The sequence below is a fragment of the Chenopodium quinoa genome, unplaced genomic scaffold, assembly GCF_001683475.1.
Source record: "Chenopodium quinoa cultivar QQ74 unplaced genomic scaffold, ASM168347v1, whole genome shotgun sequence".
NCBI lineage: Eukaryota > Viridiplantae > Streptophyta > Magnoliopsida > Caryophyllales > Amaranthaceae > Chenopodium > Chenopodium quinoa.
Window position 1 is genome coordinate 3,105,632 of NW_018743858.1, and position 12,125 is coordinate 3,117,756.

Genomic DNA, 12,125 nt, shown 5'->3' on the forward strand with positions numbered 1-12,125 from the left:
CAAAGTAATTCAGCAATATAACTTTAACACCAAAATTATGGAATAGTTACAAACAATTGTCAATTATTACTTTATTAGACTAATGGGAAATTGAATAATTGTGATTTTAATTAAATATCCAAATATAATTCCGTAACATTAAATTATTAGTTTATTATAATATCAATTATTGATTTATCATATTCAAAGTACCAACTCATCAAATCATGGTCATGACGCAATCTTTAAAACAAGAAGCTGATAACCTGATAATATTTAATAATGAAACAATAATACATTAATACCTTATAAATTTGTAATAGACTAATATTTAATAAACAACAACAAGACTATAACCAAACTTGAAACATAACACATTAACATGATATAGAATAAATGAGAATTTCTGTAATTCTATATAATTCGATATCTGAATCGATTTATTGTATTCAAAGTAGCAACTCATCAAAATATGGTCATGACACGATATCTAAAACAATCCAACAAGAAGCTGATAACCTGATAATATTTGATAATGAAACAATAATACATTAATACATTATAAATTTATAATAGACGTATATGATAATATCTAATAAACAACAACAAGAGTATAACCAAACTTGAAACATAACATATTAACATGATATAGAATAATTGAATAAATGAAGATTTGTGTAATTGTATATAATCCGATGTCTGAAAATAAAGTGACGAAATCCCAACTTAATATAAAACGAAACCAGCTAACCGGTCAAAAACTCTTAAAACCCAATTTCTACTCGATCCATTTTTTTTTCACTAACCTATGCCGACCTGCTAATGAAATGGAAATACTAGTCCCAACTTGATATAAAACAAAACGCGCTAACTGGTCAAAACCACTTTTTAGAACTCGATTTCAACCCGAATCAAACCGACTTTATCTAGTTCGCTAAAGAAATGAACCGTTTCAACCCGATCCAATTTAACCGATTACCAAACTAACCCGAATGATTTTAGCACCAAACCGAGTATAAACCGAACCGATATGAATCGAACTAGCATTAACTAGGGTAAACCCGCCCCTGAACCGACCCGTTTCAAAATAATTCGTTCATGACCCGAACCGATATGAACTCGAACCGACGTTGACCCGATAAAACCACCCCTAATCGATCCGTTTCAAACCGGTCCGATCATGACCCAGACTGTTTATAAGCCGAACGGGCATTGACCCGGGTAAACCTGCCCCTGAACCAACCTGTTTCAAACCGATTTGATTATGAACCGAACCGTTAAAAAACCGAACCGGCATTGACCCAGGTAAACCCGCCCCTGAACTGACCCGTTTCTAACCGATCTGATTATGACCCAAACTGTTTATAAACCGAACCGTTTATGACTCGAACCGAATTTAAACTGTACAAAAATAAACCAAAATCGAACCTACCTGTGACTAATCTGAACTGAACTAAACCGACCCACCGTCTAAATGAAACCGTTTCAACCCGAACCGTTTCAAACCGAAACCGTTTCAAACCGAGGTCAAACCGAACTGCCAAACCGAAGTCCCACCCCTAATTATGTATATAAAAAGTAACATCATTAATATATTTAATGAACAACAATATTTAATTACACCAAAATATATTAAGATTACAATTAGAAATACTGCGTACATACTAATACGTACTTAATTAAAATAATGTTGACAATAATAAGTAATTAATAAAGTCAAGCTAACGAACCAATATAACCATTACCGCAATTCTAAGCTACATGCCATTAAATGTGACGAAAAAAGCTCACATGTCGCGAACTTCATTGATTTCATTCCTTGTTAACGGGCCTTCCCTTTGAACCTTGCAAAACTTCAGAGAAAAATAAAACCAAACATTGTCATGAGTATCACAACACCGAAATTCACCGAAAATCACCAAAATGCACAAAAATGACATGCATCACGTGCATGTACAGGCTGCTGGGTAGCTGCAGTGGCCTAGCCTGCCTGCTTGGGCTGCTGCAGTGGCCTGGCCTGCCTGCCTGCCTTGGCTGCTTTAGTGGCCTGGGCAGCCTGCCTTGGCTGCTGTAGTGGCCTGGGAAGCCTGCCTTGGCTGCTGCACAGCCTAGGAAGCGTGCCTTTGCATATTGCGTGTTATGCTTGTGTTTTTTTTGGCGCAAGTTATGCTCGTGTTTTGTTCAGTGCAATAATGAAAACAATTAATAGGTTGAAGATAGTAAAAGCATACCTCATCTAGTTGTTGTGCGTCCTTGCATTTACTGACTATGTCAAGCATAAACCTCATAACATATAGGGCACAGTTAAGTCAGTTGTCTTGTTGCGCACACTGACATGCCACAAAGGATATCAAATCATGCATAGCCATAACCGAAGCCAAGTATATTCAGCAAATCACTAACTCAAGGCATTACCTTTCCATATTCCCAAGTAGGACCCATAGCAGAACGACAATGTAGCTTCTTCATAACACTTTAGGAAAGTAAGTTCAAAGTTAGAAACATAAATACTCAATGGTTTAGGTGAGGATAATAAACAATAGGAAGCAATATGTACCTATTCAATATATTATTCACTAGCAACCTACGTGGTGGATTCTGACGAAGTGAATCAAAGTGGTAGATTGTGTATTTGGAAACACAAATCACCAAAAGGGTCCAATGAGCACTGCATATATTGAAAAACGTTAACAAATATACGCCACAGTTAACTGCATTTTCAAATTTTTTTTAAAAAATAACAACTGAATTTATGATATTTGTAGACGTACTCCTCAAAACATGGGGCTAATATGAACTTATCTCCCTCACGCGTTGATTCCTTGATACTCTGTTCTAGGTAATCTTCCACATCACGAGGGTTGCACAAGCATCTGGTAAGCGAGGTCTGCTCGGGGAAAAACCACCCAACTGCAGCCTTGGAATTGCCTAAGCATCTAAAGTGCTCCTGTAGTGCCCTTCATGACAATATTGTGGGGAATAATTATTAAAAGCATTGTTTACAGTCGAAAATGCAACAAAATGATTAGGAATAGTGGCATTGCATTACCTCATGAAAGCTTGAACGATGGAAATGTTAAGCATGGCACCGGATAGAAATTCCTTCACATCCTCTTTTGCAATTGGTGCGATCCCATCCTCATCATAGTGGAACAATGCCTTAGGTAAAATAACTTCAATAGATCTACCCCTAGGCAACTCACTCACACGGTTATGAAGAAAAGTACAAGCTCTAGAGAGCGAATTCAGGATGCCGGCTTCTACTAGTGGAGTACAACTCGTGGCAGAACCTCTCGAACTCTTCAACCCTTGTCCTTGTTCCATGTTCTTTGTAGGTTGGACATTCTTAGATTTTGGCTTCTCCACCTTCTTCCTTTTAGATGACTGATTTTCATTTGTAACATAAAAGCACATGGTTATATTACAAGCTATTTGGGGCATGTTTTAAAAACAAGGTAAGTAGTGTACACTTACCCCTCCTATCAACCTCACCCGATCATGTGGCCATTGCACAAAGCTACCTTTCGCATCAAGCAGCGTGATGAAGTCATATTCCACTCTAGGCACCGGTAGTGGCAAGTCCTTAAACCTTGGTACTATGGAATTGATCCCGACCGAGATATAGTGGGTACTAGTATTAGACTTAAAATGTACCTTGTCAAACGGTTGTGCGCTATCATACCCCACCAACTCTCCATCCACGTTTTTGCCGGGGTGAAGAAGCTCACAAGGCGTCTCTTCCTACACAGTTGATTAGGACAAGTTATGAACTAATTAACCAGCGTAAGCCTAATACGTTTACATTTCATTAAGACTTGAAATTTACCTGAACATCTGGAAAAGGATCAGGTGTCTAGTTTGCAATCCCCCTTGAGTCTGCATGCGTAGGAGTAGGAATCTGCAATAGTAAAATAATTATGCTACATAAGGCCTCGTTTGATGATATGAAGTTCATGTTCTCAACTGTAATTCAATTACCTCGCTCTCAACAAGTGGATCGTCCCCGACATCTTTTGGGTGACTACATGAGTCCACTGGGGTTATCGGGGGCAAAGACAAGGTTGGCAAGTTCATGTGCTTTAAAATGGCATTGAATTGACTTTGTAATTGTTCTTGCACCTCTTTGCGTATCTCCGCCTTAATTGATTCCTTTTCCTTGGCATTCATATGGTGGGGCGAATTAACACTTGATCTAGTTCTTCCTGATCTAGTGTATTCTGAACCTATAACCTTTTCCCACCCTAGTTGTTTCCCTCCCGCACCAATGACTCGCCCAGGGCGGTATGGTTTTCCCAAAGCTAAGGTAAAAGGATCGTTCTCTATGCTTGGAGTGAGCTTGCCTTCAACCACTTCCGACGTATGCTCGAGCTTCAACAACACAAAAAGTTTCCAGTTCTAAGTTAGATGTAGTTTCTATGGAAATATTTAATAATAACTGTGGAATATTACCATAAATGTCAAAGGGTGCTTACAAGTGCATCCGCTACTGGCCTTTTATCCGGGTGCATGATGTACTTCCCGGTGTTCTTGTCGATCCCATGCATAGCACAACACCAATCATTTGCACGACTTACCAAACTTGTGACCGTGGAATCAAGCGGTTTATCAGATGATGGTATTTTAGATGCGGGGTATATACCCTCTTTGATCCACTTTGGTCTACTTTACGCAAATGTCTAACAACCCATATGATGGTTATACATTTTCTTCTCAGCATTGCTCATAGCTTGTTAACTTTTTTCCTACACATCACCAAATGTTCGCATCATAATATGTAGTGAGCAAAATTGAGGAAACAACTCTAATTTATATTATAATACATACAAATGCAGTAGTAATAGTTGATTTTGCCACAAAATTTCTCCCAGTCCTTCATCGTTATTTGTGGATATACATCCCACGGTTTCTTCTCAAATTCCTCCTCTCCTGCATTACCCATCACAGTTTTCTTTGATTTATGCCTTTGTTTCTTATGGATCCATCTTGTTCTCGACGAACTTTTGAAGTTTTGAATCTCTCTTGTACAAAACCTTCAAACGATCTTCTCTTGTCTGGCTCATCAGGAATATTAAACACACTCTGTAAGAATGGCAAACGTACATGTTAGTCTAGGGCAAAATAAAGTAAAAAAAAAAAGATCCTGCACAGCCACCCTGGCAGGCTGCACAATAACCCAGGCAGCTGCACAGCAGCCCTGGCAGGCTGCACAGCCTACCCTAGGCAGCTGCACAGCCAGCCTAGGCAGCTGCACAGCAGCCCTGGCAGGCTGCACAACCAGCCTAGGTAGCTGCACAGCAGCCTTGGAAGGCTGCACACAGCCCTGGCCTGCTGCACAGTCAAGTAGGCAGGCTGCACAACCAATGTTACGAAGTTTAGTTTGATTTCGGTGAATGCACATTGATTTTGGTACGAAGTTTTTTGAGAAAAACTAAAATGCAAAACACTTACCATTGTATCATCCCAAAACATTTGAAGCAACCCTTTAGGTATCTCTGCCCAGTCAAGTGTGATCGGTATTTTACGAGTCAATATCCCAATGTGTGGAATATTTGCTGCGCCATTGCCCAGTAGGTTGACCCAACTCGTCAAACTCAAGAGTCATGGGTTCCCCGGGTTTTTTAAAAGCTTTAGTTGCACCCCTTACCTTTCTCTTCCCTGGTGCCTTTCCACAACCCCTTACTCAAACCGATTCCAATTCTCCTCTTGTTTTTTTTTTTTTTTTTAATTTCCCGGGTTTTTGTATGGAATTGGAAGCGGATTCCAATAACCCCTTCCAATTAGTGGCTTCCCATTACCTATTTTCTACTAGTGATACATTCTGATAGATCTTTAGAAGAGATTATGTTTAGTAAAATAGACATGTACCATGAGTCCATGATTATATATAGAATACTCCAGAAGAGTATGGAATGTCCAACAAGCTTAGCATGTATCAAGATTATAGTCAAAGCTCTAGCAGAGTATAAAATCATATTGGATCAAGTATTAGTTAATTGTCTTGCCAATTATATAAAGAAACACATGCTGGTATTTTAATATCACATCATATTCATGGCCATGCATAAATTATGTCTCATAAAGTGATCACTAGTGTTGGAAAACTAACCATAATTTAAATTTAGATAAACGATTGGATGTGATAATTAATTTAGGCCATCCGGATTCAATAACCTGTTATGAAAACCTGAAGTTTCATTTGATAATGTGCTGACGCTCTCTCAATGTTAGATATATGAAATGAATTGAATTGAATGGCAAGAGATAACATTGAGATTGAGCTATATTTGGATAGTGATTTATAATAATTTATATTGATGAAAATTTTCAAGAGTTAATAGGTTTTGATTTTTTTTTTTATACGAAAGAGTAATATGTGACCAGAATAACTTATATATTATTGTCAACTATTAGGTGACCAGAAGTTTACCAAATATACTATGTTTAAGTCTTAAAAGATCTTGATGATCACTACCTATCACTAGTAGAAAAATTGAAAAAGGCACCCCCGTTTTCCCACCGGTTCTTAAAAACTGGTGGGAAAAGATTTGGGCGGGATTCGGATATTTACTTTTCGCACCGGTTCCTTTGAAACCGGTGGCAAATGTATATTTTCGAACCGGTTCGAACCGGTGCTAAATGTGTTTATTAAAAAAAAGGGTAAGTGGATATGCCACCGGTTTAACCCAAACTGGTGGGGAAAGTACGCAAATTAAAAAAAAAAAAAACCGTGAAATACTCTTCTTCAATTCCTTCAGCACGAACAATTTCATTCCCCTGCTTCCCCTTCAATTAATCTTCTTCTCTCGTTCTCGCCTACCCTCACCATCTCCTTCACGCATAGGTTATCCTCCATTGAAGCGCATTCCCTGGGCTTTCTCACCTCCATTGCCGCGCAACTCCTCTCTTTCTCTCCATATATAGCTATCTCCTCCATTGAAGCGCATACTGTCAAGCTTTGTGACCTCCATTGAAGCGCATTCCGAGCTTTCCAACTCCATTGTAGCAGCTTCGAGGTAAGAAATATTTCGTGGTCTTCCTAGTCTATTGAATAGCTTCGCAATCTAGGGTTAGTCGTTGATTTAGGGTTTTCTGTTCTTTGTGGTTTGCTTTGAGATTTTGGGTGGATTATGTTGTAACAGTTGGGTTGGGTTGTGGCCTAAAGAAAAAAGCTCAAATTTTTACAAGTGGGATCACATATACCTGTGTTGCAAACTCTGTAGCAACGACATTCCCTTCTGAGCCTAATAGACATTGATGGCCACAGAGGCAGACCTTTGTAGGGGCATGCGTGCAAGGGCTTGGCCTTCCCTGAAAATTTGCCCAAATTAATTTTTTTGTACATCTGTAATTAAAATTCAGTAAAAGCCACATTTTTATGACTGGTGAGAATGAAGTATAGCTGCTGGCATAAGTTACACATCTTAATTAAGGTAGAGCTTAGAGTCAATAGAGGTAAGGCTGGATGTGACTTTGCTTGACCCTGGTGTTAGGGGGACGAGATCCATGCTGGAAATAATTTCTAGCTATTGCTGCTGTTAGTTGTGCAAAATACTAAATTGGCTTACATATCTTGTGTCCTTTTACATAATTCTTTCTGTTTGGAAGGGTGATAGTATGATTTTTTTTCCCTGACTGAATGTGTTTATTTTTTGCAGCTTGTGCACTTTGTTAATCGTGACTTACTGGGTTTAGCAAATGACTTTCTATCCCTCGGATTTCTCCCTGAAGGTGTTGATATCCTGTTAGTTTCTAATGCCTTACAAACATTGTGAAAATGCTTCTCCTGGTTTGCTTCGATTTCGCTTCCTTATGGGTTTTTTTTTTTGTTTTTTTTTTGCTGTTCTCAATTTGGATCTTCGTTGCGATTGATGAATTGTTGGTTGATTTTGTTGTTGTTTAAGGGTTGTCGAATCTGGTATGTAATTTGATCAGCATCTCATTTCCCTTTGTTAGAACTTCTATAAGCTTGAAAAGATAATGAATTGTTTTGTATAACTCTGTTTTTGGTCAATTGCACTCTGAAATAGATATACATCATCGGTACATATATAGGGTGCCTCCATGCCTGTAGTGTGCTCTCTTTTTCAGTGGTAAAAGACTTGTAGTAGTTGCACCCTTTACCAGCTTCCTTAAATTGCGAATCAATGTCTCATATGTACTACTTTATGACCTGTTTTCCTTGATGATTTGTGTTGCTCAACATCTTTCCTGTTTTTTTTTTTTTTTTTTTTTTTTTTTTTTTTTTTTTTTTTTTTTTTTTTTCCATTCAGTTCTTCTTGCCATTAACAAGTCCAGGGCATTCATATATGCATACTTCGCTCTTCGTTGTCTTTCCTACATTCTAAGTCTCCGGAGTGTATTCTGCATTGCTATTGCCTATGCGGTAAGATATTACTCAAGTTGTCATTTGGAATTTGTAAATGGAAATGACTAAGAATAAAAGTCACTATCTGATAGGCAGATGTAGTTGAGGATGACAAAAGAGTTGCAGCATTCAGTTGGATCACAGGTGTAATGTCTGCTTCATATGTCTTGGGGAGTTTGCTAGCAAAGTTTATTCCGGGAAAGTACATATTTGAGGCATGTTTTTACCTCTTAAGATGTTGCTGTTTATTGTGAGTTATCTTGGTTGTTAGCGTTTCTCTTACTAATAGTGTTACATTAATTTCAGCTGTCAATTCCTCTCTAGATCATGTCTCCGCTCTTTATTCAACTATTCGTGGCTGAGACTGCTAGGCGGGCACCTGTGACAAAGCAGTCACTCTGGTCCATCTTTTTTAAGTCCATCAGAGAGCGTTACAGTTCTATTAAATGTGCTGCTGCTGTAATTTTTACCAAGTATGTTCTTATTGTTTGTCGAATCTGTTCTCAAATTGGAGTTTGATTGAATAGGCATTTACAAGATGAATACTCAAAATCGACTGTGTCATCATTCTACAAGAGCCGGTACTATTTCAAGGAACGGCGAGAACCAATGTGGATCCACTTGGTCTTTATTCCGAGGAAGAGATATGGAAGGTATAAATCTATCCTCTCTAATATTCCTTTGCTAAGTAGTAATCACATCAAAATGATATAGAATATAATTATACTCCAAGCATATAATCTAATCTTCAGCATGTTTGAAATTTGTAGTTACATATACTAATGTACCACAACTTAAACTAGATGATGGGGTGAATATAGATATGTAAACTACTACAAAATCATGTCATCACAAATACAAGAAGTGAGATATGCATGCGAGAAGTAAATATGTCCAGAAGGGGTATTTTTACTAGACAGCCAGATTAACAAAACTCCGCTAGTGGGTTTCCCGCTGCCAGTTCCAAGCCTGGATAAAGGAGGGTTGCAGTAGGCCAATGACAGCCAGTGTAAAACTGTCACATGACATGAGCTAGATTAACAAAAACAAACTGTTTCAAACTTGATTATAGAAACCAAAATTGTTCTGATCAAAGTTTACAAATTGAACTATTCATTAAGTGTACATATAACATACTCTGTAAATCCGTATATTGCTGTATTCATTACATGTACCAATGTGAATTAGATTTTTCTCTGTTCTCTTCAATTGGATTTTGCTAATAAATAATTTTTTTTTAAAAAAAAAAAAAAAATTGGTACTTTTGATCTATGCAGATTTACTATGTTTTTGTATAAATTGTATTGTCATATGCAATTTTGATATAAGATTAAAAAGTACTTTTTCAATTTATTGATACAAAACTTATTTGTATGCAGAACAATGACTCCTTTAAAGTTCATATGATATGATTAAGTAAATTGGTAATAAGCTAAGGAAATTGTAATACAGAACATACCTTTGATGTCTGATGCTCATTAACACGTACATAGTCTACATCATTGTCGAATGAGCAGTCCAAATTCCCTCTGCAGCTGGGCAACCCAAGAGTACAATCAATATCCTCAACAATAAGTATAGACTTATTGCTTGTTCTTAGCATAAGCTTTAGAGTACCTCAATTTGGGATCAGTTAATATCAGTATATGGCCTGTGTTACTGATTAAATGCATGGAGAAAAACCTGATTGTGTGGTGTTTATTGCTTATGCATGTTGATATGTTTAGGAACTATAATTTAACTCTTTTTCCATGCAGTACGCCCTGCCATACCTGGGATGCTTTCCAACTGGCTCATGCACCATTTAGTCTTTATTGCATTCGGAACAATGCAGTGGTTCCCCAGAACAGCCAAATGGCTGGTTGTAATCTGGGGGGCCATCTCTTCTTGGGGAGGCTCCCATTGTTGAAGTTGCTTTGACCGAGGCTAATGATGGTCATGAAGAAGATGGCTCTGAGAGTAATCTTTCTGCTGTTAAAATCCATGACGATGAAGTGAGTGTGAGATTTTTGGTCTGTGGGGTGGCATGCTCATTGGTGAGTCACTGAATTATGAAGCCTGCTTGTTTCATGGCTATGAAAAGGACATTTGCTAATATACACATCTCTTTTGTAGGATGCATATTTGTTGGGATGTTTGGAGGATGGACTGAATGCACTTTTGGGCATAGAGGTAAGTTCACTTGTTCAGCTCCCCCTCTTTTTTTTCCCTCTTTATAAACTCGATTTTTTGTTTTTTTCCCTCCATGTATAAGCATGGAGCTCATCTTCAGTACAGATTATTTTGTATTTTTGCATATGGACACTTGGTTGAGCAATAGGTTTTATGCCGGTTTTCTCCATATCATGCCTCTTTAACGTCTATCATGTCTGTTCCAATGCACTGAATGTCATGAATGGTGCTGAATGCAATTTTAGGGCAATTTCTGGTCATGAATGTGGCTGGCAATTTTGACAGCTCGTGCTGGGTCTGGTGCTCGCTGCCTAGCTGTGGTGTAGCTTCTTCTGGTTGCTGTTTTGCTTGTAGCTGCTGCTTGGGTTGCTAGTCGTGGTGTGGCTGTGCTGTCTTATTCTCTGTTGCAGGCTTGGGGTCAGTGGGAGCAGTCTGCAGTCTTTTTTTTTTCTATTTATCAAAGATGTAGTGCTCTTTAATGGATGTATGACACAAATATTGAAGAAAATATATGTGTTTATGTATATTATGATTATATATAAATATTTGTACAATTTAAGTGAAAAAAATTGAAAAAATTTTTATTTTTATTTTTTTGGGGCACTTTTGGCACCGGTTTTAGTAAATAACCGGTGCTAAAAGTTTTAAAAAAATATTTTTGGAGACTTTTGGAACCGGTTCTACGACAAAACCGGTGCGAAAAATCTAGTTTTTGGCACCGGTTTTTCCTAAGAACCGGTGCAAAAAGTCCTTTTTCCCACCGGTTTTGAACCGGTGCGAAATCTATGGGGTTTTAGCACCCCTTAAATAGAACCCGGTTCAAAACCAGTGGGAAGGGGGGGGGGGGGGGGGGTTTGAACCGGTGGGGAATTCGTTTTTTCGCCTAGTGTATTAGAATTACAAGCAAGTGATTTATGATTGTAGAACAATTCTTTTGATTGAGGCTATTATATGTCAGCACAGAAGAAATTGAAAAAGAAGGAAAAACATACAATTGCACAACACATGTCTCCCATTGACATTGATTTCCAGAAAAGAACATATTATGGAAAGTTTAATAATAAATACACATGCAATATAAAGTTAATGAAGAAATGAATCTTCATCGAAATTGTTCTCCAGAAGAGATAAAACTTGTTTAATTCAAATCTTCTGAGAGATAAATTTTGATTGTGATCGTCCTAATGAAATGAATTTTAATGCAAATATGTATACTAAGTTGGTTTATATTTAGACACCCCTATAAATGAGATATTTTACCAACTTAGCTAGGGGGAGAAGAATTAGCAAAAGTTGAAAAAATCGAAAAAAATAAATTAATGATCCCTATAATGGTAGTTTGAAAACTTATAAGCCAACTTTTGTCTATATATTATCAAGATGTGTTGCACATTTATGATTTGATTTGTAATCAGTTATGACTCATGTTGCATAGTGTTGAAGATACATTTTGGTCATATTAAATTATGTGTATACATTGAGATAAAATCTTGCCAATTATACATGAATCACTACACCCGAAGTGTGGGTTGTATGATCGATTCCAAAATATAGATATGATATGTGGCAAGATAGTGAAATCAACACTTTTAATAGTGTAATAGTATAT

General features: G+C 37.5%; 1 long non-coding RNA gene across 3 annotated transcripts; it reads left to right on the forward strand.

Moving 5' to 3' along the window:
- The first annotated feature begins 6,239 nt into the window (after positions 1-6,239).
- LOC110686415 lies at positions 6,240-11,110 on the forward strand. Of its 3 annotated transcripts, none has more exons than XR_002504191.1 (7): positions 6,240-6,992; positions 7,635-7,720; positions 8,250-8,362; positions 8,441-8,997; positions 10,102-10,380; positions 10,460-10,516; positions 10,762-11,110. It is a non-coding gene; the product is annotated as an uncharacterized LOC110686415 (long non-coding RNA). The 3 variants fall into 3 exon arrangements; XR_002504190.1 differs by having other exon boundaries at positions 7,635-7,707; positions 8,437-8,997; positions 10,762-11,109; XR_002504189.1 differs by having other exon boundaries at positions 8,437-8,997; positions 10,762-11,108.
- Positions 11,111-12,125: the final 1,015 nt, after the last annotated feature.